A 23,366-nucleotide genomic window follows, 5' to 3' on the forward strand; every position below is an offset into this window, starting at 1 on the left:
AGTAGCAAATATAAAAACTTGAATGGATCTAGGAGTAAAGAGACTGAATTAGTAATTTTAAAACTCACACAAAAAAAGGTACAGGCCAAGATGGCTTCATTGGTAAATCCTACCGAACATTTAAAGAAAAAAAACGATATCCACTCTTGAGAAAATCTTCCAGAAAATTTAAGAGGAAAAGAATATTTCCCAATTCATTCTATGGGACCAATATGATCCTAAAACCAAAATGAGACAAAGAAAACTACAGACCAAATCCTTTATGAATACAGATGCAAAAATCATCAATAAAGAACTAGAAAGCAAATCAACAACATATAGAAAAGATTACATGTCATGACCCAGTGGTATTTATCCAAGAAATACTATGTAGTTTCACCATATGAAAGTCACTTGCTGCAATACACCATTTTAATAAAGAACCCAAATTATAGGATTTCAATAGATGCAGAAGAACATTTGACAAAATCCATCATATTTTCTTGATAAAAACACTTAAACTTGGACTAGAATCAAACTCCCTCAACCTGAATAAAAGGCATCTATAAAAAAAAAAAATCTTAGCTCACATTAAAAAAAAAAAATCAATAGTGAGACACTAAATCCTTTCCTCCCAAGGTATAAAAAAAGATAATTCCTCTTTGCCATTTCTATTCAACATTGTACATGAGAATCTCTACAGGGAAATTGGCCAATAAAGACAAAAATCATCTGGATTAGAAAGGAAGAAGTAAAAATCTCTCTAACTGTAGATGACATGATCTGGCACATTGAAAATCCCAAAGAGAGGTACCTGGGTGGCTCAGGGGGTTAAGCATCCCACTCTTGGTTTCAGCTCAGGTCGTGATCTCAGGATCCTGAGATTGAGCCCCATGACAGGCTCCTGTGCTCAGTGTGGCATCTGCTTAAGATTTGCCCTTTGTGAAATCAGAGAGAAAGACAAACCATGAGAGACTCTTACCTATAGGAAATAAACTGAGGGTTGCTGGGGGGGGGATTTGGGTAACTGGATGATGGGCATTAAGAAGGACACATGATGTGATAAGCACTGGGTGTTATATGCAACTGATGAATAACTAAACTTGACATATGAAACTAATGATGAATATTGTATGTCAGCTAATTGAAAAAAAAGATTCTCCCTTCCTCTCCCTCCAACTCATACACTCTCTTCCTAAAATAATAAAGAAAAAAGAAAACTTTGAAGAATGCACCAAAATACCTGCTGAAATTAATAAATGAACTCAAGCAAGAGTACAGGATATAAGATCAGATGTAGAAATCAGTTATATTTCTATACACTTGCTATAAACAATTCCAAAATGAAATGTAATCCCTTTCATAACAGCATCAAAAAGAATTTAAGAATATTTTTACAAAATAAGTTTAAGATGTTTATACTAAAATCTATTATGTTGAAAAACTTAAAGACGACCTAAATGAACGGAAAGAAATCCCATACTCATGAATTGAAAGAATTACTCTTGTAAAAAAAACAATGGCAATATTCCCCAAACTAATTTACAGATTAAATCCAAGTTTATCAAAATACAAAATGGATTTTATGCAAATTGACAAGCTGATACTATAATTTACATGAAAACTACTATAAGAGATTCAGAATAACTAAAACAATCTTGAAAAATAAGCATGCCTGGGTGGCTCAGTAGCTGAGCATCTGCCTTTGGCTCAGGGCATGATTCCGGCGTCCTGGGATCAAGTCCCACATTGGGTTCCCTGCAGGGAGCCTGCTTCTCCCTCTGCCTATGTCTCTGCCTCTCTATGTCTCTAATGAATAGATAAAATCTTTAAAAAAAAAAAATATATATATATATATATATTTCAAAAAAAAAGAAAAAGAATAAAGTTGGAGCATACATACTTCCTCATTTCAGAACTTTCTACAAAGTTACCCTAAATCAAGACAATGTGAAACTAATATAAGGATAACCATATAGATCAATGGATTAGAAGTGAGAATCCAGAAGGAAATCCTAATATTTATAGCCAATTAATTTTTGCCAAAGAGGACAAGGCAATCCAATAGCAAAAGAATAGCCTTTTCAACAATTAATACTAAAATAACTGGGTATCTGCTTTCAAAACTATAAATTTGGACCCCTACTCACCTTATACCCCAAAATTAATTCAAAACATATCATGTATTTAAAAATAAGAGCTAAAACCATAAAACTCTTCAGAGAAAACATAGGAGCAAATCATTGCCACCTGGGTTTGGGAAGGAGTTCCTGGATATGACATGGAAAGCACGTGGGATAAAAGCTTGAAAAGCTGGGTTTCAACAAAATTATAAATTTATGTGCAAAGTTATCATCAAGAGGATGAACAGACAAACCACAGACTGGGAAACAATATTTTCAAATTATGTATCTGTAGGTACTTGTATCCAAAAAATATAAAGAACCCTTATTACTCACTAATTTAAAAACTCCAATTTTAAAGTGGGCAAAGGATTTAAATAGAGAGTTCTTCAAAAACACTCTTGCCCTCTGGTTTCTGGTTATCCAATGGGGGATACGGATAAAAGAATCAAGGATAGGGGAAAAGAGAGATTGGAATATTTGTGCCGCGGGCTACCTTCCTGTGGTATTTTGTGTTGAAATATATTTCTTTTTTTTTTTAATTTTTTATTTATTTATGATAGTCACAGAGAGAGAGAGAGAGGCAGAGACACAGGCAGAGGGAGAAGCAGGCTCCATGCACCGGGAGCCCGACGTGGGATTCGATCCCGGGTCTCCAGGATCACGCCCCGGGCCAAAGGCAGGCACTAAACCGCTGCGCCACCCAGGGATCCCGAAAATATATTTCTTTAACAATGGCACAGCTCTTCTTAGGTACCCTTACCAAGGGTTACAGCTACTGACAGGTCCTGATGACCATTCCCTCCACTTCTCACATCAAGCTTCCTTCCCCAGAATGCTTTAGTATTCCTTCTTAGTATTTCTAAACCTTGCCCATATCTGTCTAAGTGATCCCTTCATACACCTCTTTTTAATCACTCCTTTTGAGTGGGCCATATGTTTTTAGAAGCTGAGATTCATGTAGTCATCCTCCATCAAAAGTTCCCAAAGTGTTTTAAAAAGGTTTTTACCCAGTGTTTGCTGAGTAGCAAGACACAAAGTTACTGCTCCACAATCCCATGTCCTTCCTGCCTTTAGAAAAATTTTCATAACTAGAGAAAATCCTTGTCTGTTAAGGATTTTCCTCTCAAGTCCTTCCCTTCTTTTTCTCAAGAACATACAACAAAATCTCCTCAATGACTCAATTTTGAAAAGAAAATTGAGACAGGAAACTTGTCATGTAGTTTCCTACCTTTCTAAAACCTCCCCATGAGGTAAGAGAGTGCATAAAATGATCCAATGTGTGAGAAGAATAGGGGGAAAAAAGAAAATAATTTCCAAAATTGCTAAAAATTGGCCCTGCCATACTATCATCTATGTTAGTATTTCTCAACCAGGGGCAAATTTTCCTCATAGACATCTGGCAATATCTAAAAATATTTTTGGTTGTCACACAACAGGGATACTCCTGTTATCTAGTGGACAGAGGCCAAAGATGCTAATAAACATCTTATAAGGCACAGAATGGTCCCTTCTCAAGAAAGCATTAGCCAACCAAAGGTTAATAATGCTGAGGTTGAGAAGCCTAACCTACCTTGATTTACATGGTTCTATGACAAGGTGAGAGGTTGCAGCTGCCACTGGAGTGACTGTTACACTTTATCTATTTGCTGAGCCAAATCCAAGTTCCAGGCTGGCATTAAGAACCCTTTAAAGTAAGGACACATGGGTGGCTCAGCAGTTGGGCCTCTGCTTTCGGCTCAGCATGATCCTGGGGTCCTGGGATCTAGTCCTGCATTGGGCTCCCTGTGGGGAGCCTCCTTCTCCCTCTGCCTGTGTCTCTGCCTCTCTCTGTGTGTCTTTCATGAATAAATTTAAAAAGGTTCTTAGATAAATAGCCCTTTAAAGTATGTCTCTCATTCACTTCTTGGAATATGCCTAACCTATGCTGCAGTTATACGGAACGGCTTTTTGTTTCTTCCATTCATCCTCTTATATTTTCTATCCTTTCCTGATTCCCCTGCCTTGGACTGTTCTGTTTTTGTTTACTGGACTTGTAACCTCTCCTCCCCATCTTCAGATGTCTAAACCAGGTCAATTCTCCATCTCTAGTTCAGTCCTCTTATTATTTTACATTTCCCAATTGTTGTCATAGGGACAAGATCTCCCTCCCAAAACGTGCTAGAATTTTAAGTGGTGCTAATCATTTGCTTTATATTATGGTCTTTTGGAAAATTTTTGTCCTCTAACCCTACACTATATACTCCTTACTATGAATACAATTTATCTTTACATAATGGTAATAAAAAAAATTAATGCTTACTAAACACTTACTCTGGGCCAGATATCCTTTTCCTGAAATAACAAACCCTGAAATAATCCCTTTTCATGGATTATTTCATCAAGTATTTTATCTCCAAAAATAACATTCAGATAGTGAACAACTGCTACATCACAGGCACCACCCAACTTGATAAGATGCCAGCTGCAATCAGTACCTCCAAACAATGGTAAGCTAATGAACATCAGCCCAGCTTGTACAGCCTTTGTTTCTTCTCTATTAACTCATATGCAACTGAAAGTCAGTGAAACTTTATAGAATACACTAATAAAGCTTTGCAGATATAATTTAACCTTACAAGAAATCAGATCTTTTTCACCTCTTTTTTGCCAGAAATTAGACAAGTGCTAAACATACGGAAGATACTTGCAAATATCTATAAAATAAACCAAAAAATATGCACTATGTATTTGCTCAGGGCCAGAATCAATATTATATGTTTATTATTTCAGTCCATAGAATAATGCCACCAAGAAAAAAATTACCACAATATTATAGTTGAAGAAACTAGATGCATAGGGATAAACTGTCACAGAGTTAGCATGTTGTTGGAAAGAGAATCAGACCAGTCCTGCGTAGCTACTTAGCTGTATGTTGCTCATAAGTAACTCTACCAGGTGGCCAGTGATGGTAAACATTCACTGCAAGTAAAGCAGAGAAATGAATGTAGACAAAAATAGCATTCAGGTAGAAAGTTATTCAAGGAAAGGATGAGGAAGTAGTTCTAGTTCTTTAATACTGGATTTTTTTGGTCTGTTTCTTTTTGAAATAGCAAGAGACTATGTGGATGGTGGTCCCATGTTGTATTTCTAGTGATAATATAAAGATTCATACGTGAAGCTAAAGGAAAAGTTTAGTTCACACATATAACAAAATCTGTAAGTTTTAACCACTTAGTGGGAAAAAAAATGACCATAAATATGTTCCATTCCAAAATCTTCTAGAACTTTCTGTGGCATTTTAGTGCTGACTAGGAAACCACCATGGACAAACACTGGTCAACTTCTACTGCCCGTAATTCCCTAACATATCACAAGTACGCACTGAGACTGCAGGCTCAAATGGTTCCACATTTTTTCCTTTCAGCACCTTATTTGAGAATTTAACAAAACTTCACAAAACTCAAGCGAGCCTTCACAAAGTAGAGCAATTGAGCACAACTGTGGTGAGTTTTTCTAGGTGACTATTGCTTTTAAGACCACAATATTCCTCTGTTGTGTGGTTTTTAATCCCCCCATTTGATCCTTTTGTGGGTATTGTAGGATGGCTGCATGTTACGTGAAATTTAATCAAGCAAATACTTTAGTGTCATTAAATCAAAATTCATGCATCTGCTTTGTTGGTGACCTTTGACCAACTGTGGCTTACTGCAGTTAGGCATATATAAAGGGCAAAATTTTTATTCAAGCTAAAGAAAGTAGGTATGAGTATGTATTCAAGCCACTCTCTTTGCTACTTGGACATCAAGCCCCAGTTCATTTCCTACTACAAATTGGGTAAATCTCCTTCCAAATTATTATTAGTTTTTGTATCTTTCCTGTAAATCTAAAATCCACTTGTGACTGGTATATATGCACATTTCTAAGCATAGATAGGCCTATTCTTAGCTTATCTGATTCCCACTCTTTAGCTTTAGTTCAAAAAGTTCTTAATTTTTAAGAATTCATTCCCTAAGATCAACCTAAACTGTTGTTTCCGGAATCAGTGGCACTGAAATGAACTTTCTTTCACTTCACAAAGAAAATGAAACCCCTGGGTGCTACAGGGTACCCCTTTGGGAAACTGTGCTGATTGTCCTGCTTTGTTTCTCTATACTTGCTCCTGTAGTCACAGGTATATTAGTCGGGGTTCTCTTAAGAAATAGCACCAACAGGATACATACAGATATATAGAGATGATACAGAGATGCAAAGAGGTAGACATAAGAGAGAGTCTTATAATTGTCTACAGGATAATGAAGGCTTAGAAATGCCACCAATTGCTGTCTACAAGCTGAAAACACAGAAGAGCCAGTAGTATAGCCTTAGCCCAAGTCTGGAAGCCTGAGAACAAGGTGAACTGATGGTGCAAGTTCCAATCCAGATGCAGGGCAAGACTGACGTCCACAATTTGAAAACACTTAGGCAGAGAAAATTCCCCCTTACCCCACTTTCTGTTCTATTTAGACCTCTAAAGGAGTGCGTGATGCTTACCCCAATCTGTCTTACTTAGTCTATTCATTCAAATGTTGATCTCATCCCCAAACTCAGGCATACCCAGGATAATCTTTGAGTAAATTCTGAGCACCCCGTGTCCCAGTTAAATTGATGCAAAAAAAGTAACCATCAAGTTATGTAGTTCTTGTCTCTGAAATACAAAAAAATATAGGAGCTAGAGGAGCATTGACCCACTCAGAATTTAGTCTCAGAGCCAAAGGCTAGAACTGTGCATCTCTTGAGAAGGTTGTTCACATCTCACTAATCTTAATATTTATAACACACAGCCTAGTTCCTGGCACACAGTAGGTACCCTGTAAATGTTGAATTAATGTCTCTGTGATGTGTGAAGTTCAAGTGAGCATTTGATTATATTGTTTTATGTTAACAAGGTAAGATTATCTATTTTATCTTCTCTTACCTCTGTGGCTCTCCAAAACCCAGCATCTATACTAAGTGGAGCTTTTTCTATATGAAATTCTATACGAAATTCTATACAAAAGGAACTCAAATACTAATAATCTCTCCAATTTTTTTTTCTTGTAGCACCTATTTAGATATGTTCAGGGCAAAGGAAATTTCACGTTGAGCCTTCAACAGAAGGCTTAGCTACACATGACCTCCTGCATCTCCCACTTGCCAATTTGCTTTTAGTTTTAATAGAAAGTCAGTATTACAGAATCATGTGGTTTTGTTTCCCTACTTTTCTCCTTTGGCATGAAAACTGCTCTCTCATTAAGGGTGAATTCAGAGATGCAAAAAGAACATTTCTATCTAGTTGTTTTCCAAGGTCTTAAGAAAAAAAAAAATACAAATGACGCATAACTGGCATCAGGGTACAAATTCAAATCTATTATCTGAAACTGCTTTTCCAATAATCTCTAAAGAATAATCAAATTCACCGTGTTAATAAATGAATGCAGAAATGATCACTGAGTTTATCTTGGCTCCAGACTGGATTTCTTGGCCTGTCAGAGCCAAGTGAGTTATTTGCAGAATGCCTTCCACCAAAGCTTTCTCAAGCACCAAGGCTAAGGAGAAGACCCCATGGAATTGCAAAAGATAGAGAAGCAACATACTGGCCCAAACTAGACAAGTTAAATCTTACTAATACTGCCCCCAGGAACTCTAAAGTGGCTGTTGATTTTTTTACAGCCCAGTTGGGAAGCCATGTGGTTAGTCTACCCCACAAAGGGTTATGTTATCAACTGCAGGGATATTAGCAAAATATATTTACTTGATATACGAGTCATAAAATTTTTCGTGGAGAATAATGTACCCTCCACATGGTTATATACATGTAGGACTTCATGCATACACACAAACTCATAATTTTATAAATTACCATCATTTGGGGGATAAAATTTCTTTTAATTGAAAAATGGAAGCTATCTTATACTCTGAATGTTCATCCTTCATCTCCAATTTTCAAAAATATTTTATTAAAGAAATGTGATTATTTTCACAGTTTAGTTCTTCTTCTGGTTGACCTCATATGGCTGTTTGGCTTAGAACACCTCATGAGACAATTAAGTAAAAGGCAGCCAAAACAAAGAACATAACAGGAAAATTTTAATGACTTGAATAAAAAAGTAATCTTTCTGGCTCAGAGTTGCTAAGCTGCTCAGAAGACTACTGATTACCTAAGCACCAGTCCCTGTCAGCCCCAATGAAAAGCTTTGACACCATAATAGTAACAGAGAAGCTACTCTCAGTGAGCTACACATTACAATGTCATTTGCTCAGTAAAAATTGTGAAATTATTTTTTAAGCCTTATGTATGATCTTAAGAGTAACATTAAATTCAAGAAAAATGGAATTCAACATGATAAAAATAACAGACTACTACTGAGTTTAAAGTAATACCAAGTTGAAAAAACAGAACTTCGGGCATCTTTTTTTTCTCTCTCTCTTTCTCTTTCTCTCATTTAGGTGATTTTATTCGCTCCCAGGGCTTTATACCTCTCTATGCAGATAGTGCCCAAATTGAAATCTCAAGCCTAATCCCTTCCCCCTGAGTTCCAGACTTCTTTATCACTCTTTCTTGGCATCTTCATTTTTATGTATAATGGGATTCCTAGAGTTTTAATATGTTCCAAACAGACAACTTAATTCATCAGTCCTTTAATACTGCTTCTCCCCAGCTTTCTCAATTTCAATTATTTTACATCCACCCAAATGAGTAGGGAAAAAACTCAGAAGTCATGCTTTATTCTTCTCTTTTACATGGACTCCAATGGGAAATTCTAAGAACTCCAAACTAGATCTCAAAGCCAATAATTCATCTATGCCTACTACCCTCATCTGCTGAAAGAACATCTTTCTTCTGGATTCCTTTAATGTCCTTCTAACTAAAATCCATTTTCTGGGTACTGAGGTGGCTCAGTTGATTAAGCATCAGACCCTTGATTTTGGCTCAGGTCATGATCTCAGGGTCATAAGATTGAGCCCCATGTCACACTCCATGCTGGGCGTGGAGCCTGCTAACGATTCTCTCTCTGCCTGTCCTCCTCTACCCCCACTCACTCTCTCTCTCTCCAAAACAAGGAAACAAACAAACAAAAACATTTCCACCCTGCTCCTCACAGTCCAGTGTTCATATAAAAATTATGATATTTTCCACAGAAAGGTAAGTTCCATGATCTTGTTCACTGAAAAATAATTATATCAACTAGCAAGTAACACTTGGTGGTAGTATAGGAACTCACCTCCATTATTGACTTAAAACAAAGAATTAAGCTGCTGAAGTTAGGGGTGTACAAAATAATGGTTTAGTTTACTTAGAATTAATATAATATGGAAAAGCACAAAGCACCTTTGTTTCCTTCCCTCAGCAATCATCAGTGTCTGCATCTAGCATCTTCTTTTTCTGCACGTGGTCTACTCTTCTGAATGTCTCTTGCATGCCATCCTCCCCTGGCCCACTAGATGCTAAATGTTACCTGTGGAAGTCATACTAAACTTTTGTTAGGAACCTGAACAGACCATGGTGCAGCCAGTATATCTGGGAAGTGCATCTGTAGCACTCACTCTGCTTGATCTGTGTTCAACTCCCTCTGCTTCCTCTCAGCTGTCTTCTATCTCTAACACTCCTCTACTGTAGAATTATGTAACCCATGTATATATGGCATAGTTCAATAATGAACATTTATGACAAATGGAATCATAAAGGAAAGTATCCAAAAGGTTAAATGAAAATGTATAGCATTTATCTAAGTCTTGTGAAGGATGGGGCTACCAGGGCCAATTGGAAGAACATTGAAAACATATGAGCAAATATGGAAAAGGTCTCTTGTACATAGTTTTCAAATTTGAGTATGCTTCAGAATCACCTGGAGGCTCAAAACACAAATTGCTGGACCCTGTCCCTGAGTATTTAAGTCAAAAGATCTGGGTAGAGTTTCCAAAATTTTGTATTTCTAACAAGTTCCCAAGTTATGCTGATGCAGATTCCCAGAAATGTCACTTAAGAACTCCTGTTATAGTCTACATGCCAGAAAGTAGCTGCAAATAAAATGAATTGTCTTGACTTCATTTGAATTTATTCTTGTCCATGAGAGACTTTCAATAGAGCTTAATCTGTGTCATCCTTTTAGCCCCACTGTACTACAGGAGACTCATGAAGCAACTCTGGATTCTAAAAAGTATTAAATTAAAAAGATAAGGAACCCTGAAAAAAGGAGACGTTGTAGGTTTGTTCCCAAAGCAAGCATATCAAATTTATAAGGGCAACCTATTTCAGTCAGTTTTAGTACTCGATCATCTATGGATCTTTATTCAACTGATCTGGGGTGAGTCTGGGTATTTTTTTAAAATATTTCCCACGGCTCACTCTCTCTCATGCTCTCTTGGGCAACGTGGCAGGCGTGGAGGAGGCAGCGTCCTCTGGGAGCCACCTGAATGGCGACCTGGATCCAAACGACAGAGAAGATGGAGCTGCCTCTACCACTGAGGAAGCAGCCAAGAAAAAAAGATGGAAGAACAAGAGTAAAGGGGCTGCCACAGCAGGAAAACAAGAACCTGATAAAGAATCAGGAGCCTCAGTTGATGAGGTAGCAAGACAATTGTAAAGCAAGCATTGGAAGAGAAAGAGAGAGATGATGACGATGGAGATGGGGATGGAGATGGAGCAACTGGAAAGAAGAAAAAGAAGAGAGGACCAAAAGTTCAAACAGACCCTCCCTCAGTTCCAGTGTGTGACCTGTATCCTAATGGTGTATTTCCCAAAGGACAAGAATGAGAGTACCTACCCACACAAGATGGGCGAACAGCTTCTTGGAGAACTACAAGTGAAGAAAAGAAAGCATTAGATCAAGCTAGTGAAGAGATTTGGAATGATTTTCGAGAAGCTGTGGAAGCACATTGACAAGTTAGAAAATATGTTGTGAGCTGGATCAAGCCTGGGATGACAATGATAGAAATCTGTGAAAAATTGGAAGACTGTTCACGAAAGCTAATTAAAGAGAATGGATTAAATGCAGGCTTGGCATTTCCTACTGGGTGTTCTCTGAATAACTCTGCTGCCCATTATACTCCAAATGCTGGTAATACAACAGTATCACAGTATGTTGACATCTGTAAGATAGATTTTGGAACACATATAAGTGGTAGGATTATTGACTGTGCTTTTACCATTACTTTTAATCCCAAATATGATACATTATTAAAAGCTGTAAAGGATGCCACTAACACTGGAATAAAGTGTGCTGGAATTGATGTCCGTCTATGTGATGTTGGTGAGGCCATCCAAGAAGTTATGGAATCCTAGGAGGTTGAAATAATGGGAAGACATATCAAGTGAAACCAATCTGTAACCTAAATGGACATTCAATTGGGCGATATAGAATACATGCTGGGAAAACAGTGCCAATTGTGAAAGGAGAAGAGGCAACAAGAATAGAGGAAGGAGAAGGGTATGCCATTGAAACCTTTGGAAGCACAGGAAAAGGCGTTGTTCATGATGACATGGAATGTTCACATTATATGAAAAATCTTGATGTTGGACACGTGCCAATCAGGCTTCCAAGAACAAAACACTTGCTGAACGTCATCAATGAAAACTTTGGCACCCTAGCCTTCTGCTGCAGGTGGCTGGATCACTTGGGAGAAAGTAAATACTTCATGGCTTTGAAGAATCTGTGTGACTTGGGCATTGTAGATCCATATCCACCATCATGTGATATTAAAGGATCATATACAGCACAGTTTGAACATACCATACTGTTGTGTCCAACGTGTAAAGAAGTTGTCAGCAGAGGAGATGACTATTAAACTTAGTCCAAAGCCACCTCGACATCTTTTATTTTCTACGCCCTGTAGGAATACATTAAACCAGAAGTAATTTGCAACATGTTGTCTGTTTAACAGTGGACCTATGTAATGCTTTTATCCATGTTTAAAAGGAAGGAATTTGATCAAAGGCAAACCATCTGATGTAATTAGTCAAGGACAAAGCTTTCAGGACTTTCTAATGTTAACTGTTTTTCCCCATCTAGGAAATGCTATAAAGCTCAAATTAGTTAGAAATGACTTATACATTTTTTGTTTTGAACACCTAAGAGATGCTTTTCAAATATTTATATTGCCATATTCTTAATCGAATGCTTTGAATGACTACATCCAATTCTGCACCTATACCCTCTGGTATTGCTTTTTAACCTTGCTGGAATTCATTTTCTAAAAAATAAAGACATTTTCAGATCTGAGAGCTATATTAAAATGTCTGTGGTTATAATTCTGCACAGTAAATAGATAAACATGTAGGGAAATTGTAGAGCCTTTTATCTAGATTGTAAACCTCTACACTGAAACTTTTCTTCTGGCATTGTGGCTAAAACAAGATCTATACATGCATAAAATTGGAGACTCTTCATAATATAGAGCTTTAGGAATAGTTTGCCTTTATTTTCTTTTTCAAACCATGTTAGTCTTTGTCTTTCATTTTTTCCCCTGACATTGGAAAGATCAATTGAAACATGACCTAGTAGGAACATTGTACCAGCCTGAAACCTTGACTTAGTAAAATCTTAACATTTAGATCTACTGTCCAGTGGTGGTATTTATCAGGAAATGTGTTCAGTTTACTCAGTAAACCAAAAGGGCATTTGAAACTACAAATACTAAAACAGGGAAACTTCCTGTACTTGGATCATTCTCTAGTTAGAAGAGTTTAATTGAATTATTAGGCTTTTTCATTAATGAACCAAATTCTTTTAACACTTGACTGGCTTGAATTCAAAACTATGGGTGGCATTTCAGGGAGTGAAGTTACAGTAACACTTATTATGGCAGCTAAGGGCATAAGTTGAATGTAAGATGCCTAATACTTTTGAACTGAGTCCCACTACAGATTCTTAAACCAATTGCTTGAATTCTTTGTAACTGATTTGTTGGTAATGTTCCAACCTAATTTCAAAATTGTTTATGTACCAAGGTAAAGCCTTAATCTGTATATGCTTTAGTACAGTAAGATTCACTGCCTCTGGGATGCTGTTTAGTTTGTATTTTGTTTAACATTTTTCTCATAGGAATTAAAACCAGACTTCTGTACTTAGATCACTTGTACATTAAAAAGCTGCTCTTTCAGCATTAGAGCTATAAATGAATGTTACCTGGTGGGATAAACAATCTAGTCTTTAGCTATATGAGCCATGTTTATTATGGTGCTAATGTTCAATAGCTACTTTTGGATTATTTCCTCCATTTTCTGTGATGTGCTTAGTGGCAGAGCTCACCAATTCATGCTTGGACATGTTACAGGGCTTGTACCCTCCAGCTAGTTCTTTTGGGGTTTTGAATCCATATCTTTTTGATGTTTTTTGGTGAGATATAGAAAATATCCTGATTTCTAAGCTCAAAAGTTTTCAAATGACCTTATGAGTGAAGATTTTTGGAGCTTTGTAAGACCTCTTTAGCAGTAGTGATCTCAAACCAGTTATGAGCTCCAAGCTCCCCTCTCAGGTAACTGTCACAAGCAGTAGCATCACTTGCAAGCCCCTGGAGTCGCTGGAAGGAATATGATCTTGTAAATAGGAAAGCTGTCACTTAAAATTGTACTGTTTACCTACTAGCCATGTATCTCTTGAAATCATTTTGTCATGTTTACAATGACGTACCTTATTGGTAACAAATTATTAGTTTAATGTTTAACAAATAGTGCCTTTAGTAAATTATTTTACAACCAAAAAAATATATCTCCCAGGTGATTTGAATGCACATTCATGATCAAGAACCACTGCAGTCTAGTAAGGTCTGATTTGCAAGAGTCCCCATTCAAGGATATTTTGCTAATGTCTTGAGATATTTTTGATAATCACAATTCAGTAGTGCTACTGCAATCCAGGAAAGGCAGGCCAAGGATGCTGCTAAACACCCCACAATATATCAGGGTTCTCCATAACAAAGAACTACCCAGTCTGAAATACAGAGTGCCAAAATTGAGAAATCCTGGCCTAAGCATAGAGCATAAGGTGCCAACGTTTCACTAAAAGGGTATGTATTTAGTGGTACATCAGCAAACTCGGAAAGATGCAATCCTATGTCTTTTCATTTATGTTGGTGAAAGAGAGAAGAAATTTGGATCAAGCCAAGTACACGTTTTTGATTATTTAAAACAATCAAACAACAAAAATATATAACCTTTCTCATGACTCTGTTTGCACCAAGACCTGAGTATGCAATCTTAAGGAAAAATTTTTATGTTTCTCTTGAATTCCTAAGTTTACTGCAATTTTTAGGCTTAATTTAAAAGCTCTATTTGATGAAACAATAGTAGTAGTTAATGAGAAGACATTACTGGTAACAAAACCTTGTAGTATACTCTAGGGAAATTGGAAAAGCTTGACATAGTCTAAGAAGGTCAAAGTGGTTTACAATCTATTTATGGCACACTATTTGGGATTAAGAATGTCATTTCTCAATCATTTGGTTAAGTCAATGTGTAAAGACCTAATATGAAAAACAGAAGCCTTGTTTGGGCTTTACTGTATTGATGTTTGTCATTGATTCTTCCATCACTGTTTCTCATCAAGCTGTTCTTGCTAATTACTACTGGCACAAAATCACATTCTACATTTTCTCTCAAGATTGGATTCTCCCCACAAGTGAATAACAAGGAAAGGGGAATCTAAAGTAATAATGCATTTTATTACCTTTCTGCTTGTTTTTTAAATACCATTGACACTAGAACCATTTTGCTATTCCCATTGTTTTTACATCAATAAAACTAAATTAAAAATAAAGTGAAGATACATAATTTACCTAATCTAGGAGTTGATCTCAGGCAATAGGGGAACAATTGACATCATTTTCACTGAATTAGACTAGGAGGAAAATGCCTTCTATGCAAACAAAGCTGAATCCAATAAGTACGAGAAGGACAAGCAGGATGTATCCTGAATACACATACCCTCTGCTGCCTATTTGGAAAGAAAGAGCTTTGACAATATTGCATTATCAGCTATTTCCAAGGAGTTGGGAAACTAGAAGAAGAGAAAAAAAAAAAGCAAGAACTAGTATTTTCTGGATAGCTAATATGCACCCAGAAAAATGCAAAGTACATTTGACATATGAAATCTCATGCGAGAAGAAAAAGAATAGCATGGACAGGGTCAAAAAGAGAAAATAGGTCAAGGGAGATTAATTAGAAACTTCCAACTCTCCCTCAGGGATGACAGGTGATTGACAAGGCAACATATTTGATTTCTCTAAGATCTTTACAGTTTACAAATTCCCATCCCATCTCATATCATAATTACCACGAGCTAGCAAAAAAGACATTATTATTTCAATTACAGAGATGAGGAAACTAAATCCCATTGATATGGAGTAACAGTGTTAGCATCAACCCACTAGGAAGTGGCAGAAACTCAAAACAGAAACATCTTCTAACATTTCATGCTATCTTTGCAAATACTGTGCTGACCTGAATTAAGATGGCCACACTATGCTATGCTATATGGAAAGAGTTGTAAAATGATTACATAAATCAAGCTCTCCATAATCCTTTCAGGGCTAGAATCTGAGAGCAATTAGTAATCAAATGTACTGCTCATTGAGAGAAGTGGGCTGGGATGAATTATTTATGCTGGAGGGTGGTTCAACATGGATTTATCTGATTTATAAAAACTTCTACCTTGGAGCACTTGGATGGCTCAGTCTCTAAGCATCTGATTCTTGATACTAGCTCAGGTCATGATCTCAGGGTCATGAAATCAAGGCCCAAGTTGGGCTCCACGCTCAGTGTGGAGTCTGCTTGGGATTCTCTCTCTCTCTGCCTCTACCCCATCCCCCTACTCCCTACTTCATACACCTTTCTTCTCTCCTCAAATAAATATTTAAAAAAAAAAAAAAACTCCACTTCATCTTCTGTCAAATTGTACTTAGTTCTTCCTATGATGCTATACTGTACCTATTTTCTAAGGCCCTTGCTTTTTCCTCGCCCCTGTTCTCATTTGCTCTATTTTTCTTTTTCTTTTTTTTAGTATTATGTGGTAAGGAAGAAAGCATGAATTGATATAATATTTTTATTTGGAGAGATAAAGCTTTACTAGCATGTGTCAAGAGTCTTAATGTGGTAATATTCTTAGATGCAGAAACCCACTTCATATAAGATATCCTAAGGGAATGATTATAACCGGATGTAAAAACAGACTCCTTCTGTGTCAGTTTTTGAGTCGCAAAGGCAACAGGCATCAACCCTCCCCATCTTACAAATAGAGGAGTGAGGGTACCCCAGTGAGTATGGCAAAGAGAGCACGAGAGAATTGGTTTTGTGACCCTTACCTACAAAATAGATTAAGGAAGGCTGAGAGTAGAGAGGGAGGTTGTCAATGGGTTATGGCCTTTTCCCTCCATGCTGCCATGGTGAAAGGAAGGGTTAAGACATTCCCCCTTTGTCATCAGTCAAGTGGAAGGGCCTCAAAACAATCATTGGGAGACCTTGGGCATGGGAGCACAGGCAAGGCAGACTGTTTTATACTAATATTCGAAATTATATTTATAAGAAGAATGGCTGAGAATGGAGAGGGCAGATGAAGTGTGTGGCAGAGACGGAACAGAGGAGAAACCACCAGCCTCTTTTTCTTGACCTTAGTCAGAAGCCAGCTGCAAATAAATGTGTAATTTCTTATTACACTATAGTGGACACATTTATTACTGAGGGGAGTCTCTTACTTGTGATTATAAATGACTGGGGGACTTTTTGTTATCTGAGAGTGAGAGAATCATCTATCTATATAAGCTGCCCTAGATTTCAACAGATACTAACAAATTTTCTTTATTATCCTCTCCTAGGTTTTCTATATTTTCTACTTAAATGTTTGTTTCATAAGAAGAGACAGAAAAAATTAAGAAAATGATCTATGTGTTAATATTAAACTGGGGAAAATATTTTAGCTGTGTATTCCACCAACTTTTTCTTTTCTAAATTTGATAGAGTGCTTACCTAAATATATAAAAATAAACTTCTCAAATTTGCTAATTATATAATACTCTATTATTAACTATAGTCACCTTGCTGTTCATTAAATCCTCAGAACTTAATCTTCTTAGAACTGTAAGTTTTTATTGTTTGACTTACATATTCTCATTTTCCTCTCCCTGAGCCATGTGCAAAGAGTACACACACACATACACACACACATACATTAACTGTGTGAAGTGATGGTTGTATTATCTTGATCTTGATAATCGTCCTACAATGTATGTCAAATCATCACGTGTACACCTTTTAAATAGATACAATCACATTTGCCAGTTGGATAAAATTTCCAAACTTCAATCCTCCTCTAAAATTTTTTGCTAGTTATATATAAATGGAAATGATTGCAAAGCAAATAACTCCATCACAGCAACTCTATGAGGTCAATGTAATCATCCACATTTTACAGGTGAGAAAACTGCATTTCCATAAGCCAAGAGGGCCCAAAGTTAGATAGCCACCAAGTATCACAGTTACAAATCTTTTTTATGGTCTGGGGTCTGTTTCAAGGATTCACATCTGAAGTAAACAGAACTGATTTTGAAGATACTTTCTAAATCAAACATACTGTCAGTCTTCCATTACATTAAAAAAAAAAAAGCAAACATTTCTCTAAAGTAAAGAAAGCAAAGGTAAAAATAAAACGCTTACCTTTTTGTATTTGCATAGTTTGCATAATGTTTGCAAGTAAACAATGAATAAAAAAAAAATCTAAGTTTCTACAGGACCGCAATTGCTATGAAAATAAATACATAACAGTAAGGAATGTAATAAGAACTGTAAAATCCAAAGATGCATTGTCCAGAAAGAAAGGACAGAAGAAATAAATATCAATTTTGTGTATATGTGAAATTTAATTTTGTATTGATAACAGTAGCTATGCTATTTCTCTAATTTGATGTAAACTATTTCCCAGCTTCATGAAAGGCATAGCTTTTTGCCAAATATGTCACTGAATAGGAGCTGCAAACAAAACAAAAACAAAAACTCAAAAAAACCTGGAAATAATTTTCATTTCACACGACCATCTTGAGAATATGGAGCTAATATGCAATCTCTAATTTATTCACAACATCTCTAATGACCACCCTAGGACCAAATCTAGTTTGAATGCAAATCCTCTGCTTGCTAGGTCACTTAAATGGAATCAGAACAACACACTCTTTTTAACTATGCCCCCTTCGTAGTGGGGTGAGTTCAGAACATTATGGTTTTAAAGAAAGAATGTATTGATGGGGAGAGGAGTGCAGAATGTATCATTAATCAAAAACCCGCAGATGAATCTTTCCTCCTCTTGAATAATGCAGCTGGCTTGAAGGGTTAGCACACTTCTCAGCAAGAAACAGCACTTTATTAGGAAGTTGCTACTATCCCAACATAAAGTGAGATGACAGGACAGATGTGTTACATCTAGCATGTGGGTTCCATAGAATACTCACGATTTGCAAAATGCTGCCTAAAATTAGCATATGTACTTACTCAACAAATATATACCACTGACAACAGTAGGGATAGAGTTCACATATTTTTCTAACTTGGGACTTAAATCCTCATTCCCATCAGGTCTTCTATGTTGCTCATATTCTATATTGCTCATAGGTTGCTCTTCAACCTGTATTTGAGTTCTCCAGTTCTTGGTGGCATTTTTTTTGTGCTCTTCTCAGCTATGTGAGAACATTCTCCACCCTCTCAACTACACAAAAATACTGTATGTCTTACTCAGATACATCAATCTAGATAATCATTACTAGACAATTTTTTCATTAATATATTTTATCATGGCAAAAATATCTGTAACATAAAAATTTACCATTTAAGCCAGTTCTAAATGTATAACTCAATGGCATTAAGGAGATTCACATTGTTGTGCAACCATCACCACACCATCCATTTCCAGAGTTTGTTCATCACTCCAAACTGAAAAATCTGTGTCCATTAAGTAGTAATTTCCCATTTCCTCCTGCCTCCAGGAGGAGGAAACTACTATTGCACTTAAAAAAAAAATGATGTATTTGAGAGAGAGAGAGAGAATGAGAATAGAATGTGAGCAGAGGGAGAGGCAGAGGGAGATGGAAACAATATCAAACAAATTCCATGCTGACCCCACAGCCCAATGCAAGGCACAATCTCACAACCCTGAGATCATGACCTGAGCCGAAATCAAGAGCTGGACACCTAAATGACTGAGCCACCCAGGAACCCCACCGCTATTGCACTTTCTGTCTACATTATAGATAATTTCTATGCTATTGCTTTTCATAGTGGCAGGTTACCATAAGTCCTGGTCGACACCAATTATCCAGGTATTTCACCAGATTTAGTATTTGCCTAGACCACTTTTACCCCCACAAATATCCTGGTTTTGATGATTAAATGATAGCCTTTTATATCATATATATATAGATAGATATAGATATAGATATAGATATAGATATTATATATATATAGGATTATTTATTTATTTATTTATTTATTTATTTATTTATTTATTACACTTCCGTATGCCCCAGGTGGGCAAAGCCACATATCCCTTCTGATCTCAAGTGTCCATAATTCTCTAGGGTTTTAATATTCCCAAAGAAGGCAATGGTGAGACATACATGGGATATCGGGCTCAGGAGTCCTTTTGTATTAAATAATTCCTTTTATTCTTTTCTCCCACCCCCAATCCATGGAGGCTTTATTTAATCTGAAGGCAGAGAACCCTGGTTCTCTATTCATTCTTCAGAATAGAAAGCTTAGTTACTGTTTCCTACGCCTTCGAATTCAAATGTTTATCTCTACCATGAAGCATAAAACTTCTATTTTGGAACACAGAAGCCAAAACTTCCTGCAATACCACTCTTTCATGAACAATGGTTCTGAGAATCTACCTACACAAATGCAGAAATTATTAGGAAGTAGCAGGAAATACTATGAAAAAAATGTCTTTATTTCAGAATATTACCTCGACATATTTAAAACTTCATGGCTTTTTGGAAAGAGTAAGCCTGTCTGTGTTGTTTATCTATTGTGTATATACTCTTGGTTGTAGTCATTATCCACTGGGTGTTCTCTGTGGTGAAGGAAGAAATCTCTATCAGGAATGGGACACTAGCAACTTCTGCTGACATGCTGTCAGGGTCACGCCAAGCTAGGGTAAAATCTACAGGCAGTTTACCAGTTCTTATCAGAACACCAATGAGGGAAGCAAAGTTTGGAAGATCTAGAAACATTGCACATCAGAATCTAGATGCTCAGCCTAAGTTAGAGACAGAAGATAAATACAGTTGCTAAATTCAAGTGAGGACATTGGGGTCAAGAGAGTTGAGGATGTACAAAATAGGGGAGAGGGAGATGAAAGACGGAATTTTAAAGATGGATTCAAATGCAGTTGAAAGAGGGTTTTGGGTAAAGGAGGACATACTGAAAAAGAAGAAAGGGAGGAGACAGATTGCAGTTGACAAAAATTCTACCATTTGTATTCTCAAAATGCAAATTGATATATATCTAGAACCATAGACCCTACTGGGGCCATTTCCAGTAGGAAATGGAAAAGTAGTTTTTCCTGTAATTTTAAAATAGTTTAGAAAAATTTTAAGTTATGTGACTGCACCTGGTCATTTCCCTGATCCACTGGACCCTGAATCCTCAAACAGTTCCATTACAGTTTGTGATTGAAAAATAAGTTATAAAAACAATCCTTTCTCTAAGTTGTTTTTTAAAGTTTATATTCCACTCAGTGTTTTGAGACTACATCACCTTACATTTAAGTGCTTTATTTGTTATATCCATGTTTGTGCTCTCTGTTATGTTAAAAAGGAAGAATCTCCCAGATATGCAAGTGAATCCATTGAATTAACATTTAGTTGTTATTCCATTCCATAAATCCAAAGGGCAGAATTGTACATCTTGCATGAAAAATAACTGAGCTCTCTGCATGAAGGCATTCTGAGAAAATCATTAGACGTATTATGGATAGACTGAATTTTCAATAAGAAAAAAAAAGATCCCAAACCAAACCTTGCTCAGTGATATTCTATAACATTTGGATTTGTGCAAGTTTACTATATTTTTTAAAGCCTACAATACAGACTCTCTGTTCACCCCTCAAAAAAAAAATCTGTCTTTGAAAATGCTACATGCATTCCACCATGTAGAGTTTTTGAAATGGTCTTTTCTCCAACCATATTACTTCTCTTCTGATTAAAAAAAAAATTACCCAATTTAAACAAGTTTTATATCATGTCTGATGTCTTTTTCCTGGAAAGGGCTCAGATCAGGGCCAACAGGGCAGATTTTAACAGCATGGAGGTATTTCTGTCTCATCCTCCCTCATCTCAATTTGAAGAGCTATGGGGACCTTAACTGACCTAGCCAAGTGCTTAAATTATAATCATGTCCGATACATGGGAAAGGCACATTTGTAGAGGATGACAAATATATTCTGAAGGTGGTATCTTCTACCCACAGTAACACAAGTCATATAAATTAGACTAAGAAAAATTAATGTATTTATAGTAAAAATCATTCGATAATTCTTCGACAGAAAAGGCAAAAATCTTAATATTCTTTTCATTTCTAAGTCTGCAAAGTTTTATTTCTAGATAGAAAAAGAAAACATCAATATAAAAATTATCTATCTAAAAATACTTAAATAAAAAATCTACTGGAAATGGCAAGAAAATTAGACCTTGATAGAAATGGATAATTGTGTCAATTTGTTGAGACTTAAACTTATCTACCATGGCAAAAAATAAGTTATTTAGGAGCACTGAGTACTGAGAAATGTACATAAATTGTTTCTAAGAAGACAAAGAATTACATGGGAATATCAGAAAGAAAAGGCTAGAAGAATTAAAAAATAATAATAATTGCATCACGGCTTTCTCCATAGCAATCTTCTATCCAAAAGATACCCATAACCAAAATAACACCCCTGGATCCTGTATAATCTGTTTCAAATTGTACAATCAACAGTTTGGGGACAAAGGAGACTAGCCTGGTTGTTTGCCCTACTGCCTCCAAAATATGCTATGTACGAAGTATTCTCTACCCTTTGTGTATGTTTTATTATGATCAAACATACTCTCTCTCCACCTACCCAAAAGCCCAGCCTACCAAGTTTGCAGGATACACCTTAAGTCTTTCCTTCCCTGTGAGACTTTTCCTAACTCAGCTCAAGGCAATGCTTTGCTCCTTTGAATCTGCTCATTGTTTAATATTGACAAAATGTAGAAGCTATAAAAAAATACAAATCACCCACAATTCCACTTCTTAGAAATACTAAGTAAATATATGATTGATGGTCAAAGTGCTATGGAGAAAAATAATACAGGTAAGGGGAAAGAGAGTTGTAGGGGTAGAGGCATGGATGCATATTAAATTTTCAAGTGGGAAAGATTCCACTAGGAAGTGGCTTGGGAAATGACAACTCTTCTTCCTGAAAAAGAGCTTCAGGTAGAGACAACCTGCCAAGCACATTCACAGAATAGAAAAAACTAAAGTAAACTAAACTAACAAAACCCAGAACGACTGAACAAAGAATTAAGGAAGGGAGAAAGTGTTAATATAAGAGAGATTAAGAGGTAGAGGGCACGAGACAAATTGTGTGTCACTAGGCATTATAAGGACTTTAACCTTTCCTCTGATTTGGAAACCATTAGATGGTGCTGAGCAGAACAGTGACAGAACCTGACACACCCTGACTCACATGTCGAATGGAACACACAGGCTGCTGAAGAGGGCAAGGACAAAAGGAAGAATAACAGTTAGGAAATTGCTGCAGTAATCCAGGTAAGAGATAGTGGAGATTTTAACCAGAGTAGCAGCAGTCAAAGTGGGGAGAAATAGCTGTATCCTGGATATATTTTGAAGAAAGAGCTGACGGTTGATTGAATACACCATGTAAGAGAAAGAGCCATCAAGGCTGACCCTCAAGGTTTAGAACCTGGGAAAATAGGACAACAGGGTTGTTGTCAACCTAGACAAAACACTAAGGGGGAAAAATACTTCATTGCAGAGGAGAATAGGAGGTTTGGAACATGTCAAGTTTGAGATAATTTTTATACATCTAAACCATTGTTGCAAAGCCATTGTTGCAAACTTCATGATAAGTAGAACTCAGTTGACCCTAAAAATGAGCAGGACTTGAAAAAAAATTAAGTAAAAGACAATCTTTACAAGGGATAACTTGTGCTATCTCCTCCTTGTTTGCTCTCTCTCATATTGAATGAAGGAATTATAGAGGAATATGTATAATCTGTACAGAAATGTAGGAGTCCATATTA

At 36.5% G+C, this 23,366-nt stretch overlaps 1 pseudogene; it reads left to right on the top strand.

Moving 5' to 3' along the window:
* Positions 1 to 10,465: 10,465 nt before the first annotated feature.
* LOC112654009 (methionine aminopeptidase 2-like) lies at positions 10,466 to 12,322 on the top strand (annotated as a pseudogene).
* Positions 12,323 to 23,366: the final 11,044 nt, after the last annotated feature.

Source organism: Canis lupus, chromosome 3 (genome assembly GCF_003254725.2).
Source record: "Canis lupus dingo isolate Sandy chromosome 3, ASM325472v2, whole genome shotgun sequence".
Classification (NCBI taxonomy): domain Eukaryota; kingdom Metazoa; phylum Chordata; class Mammalia; order Carnivora; family Canidae; genus Canis; species Canis lupus.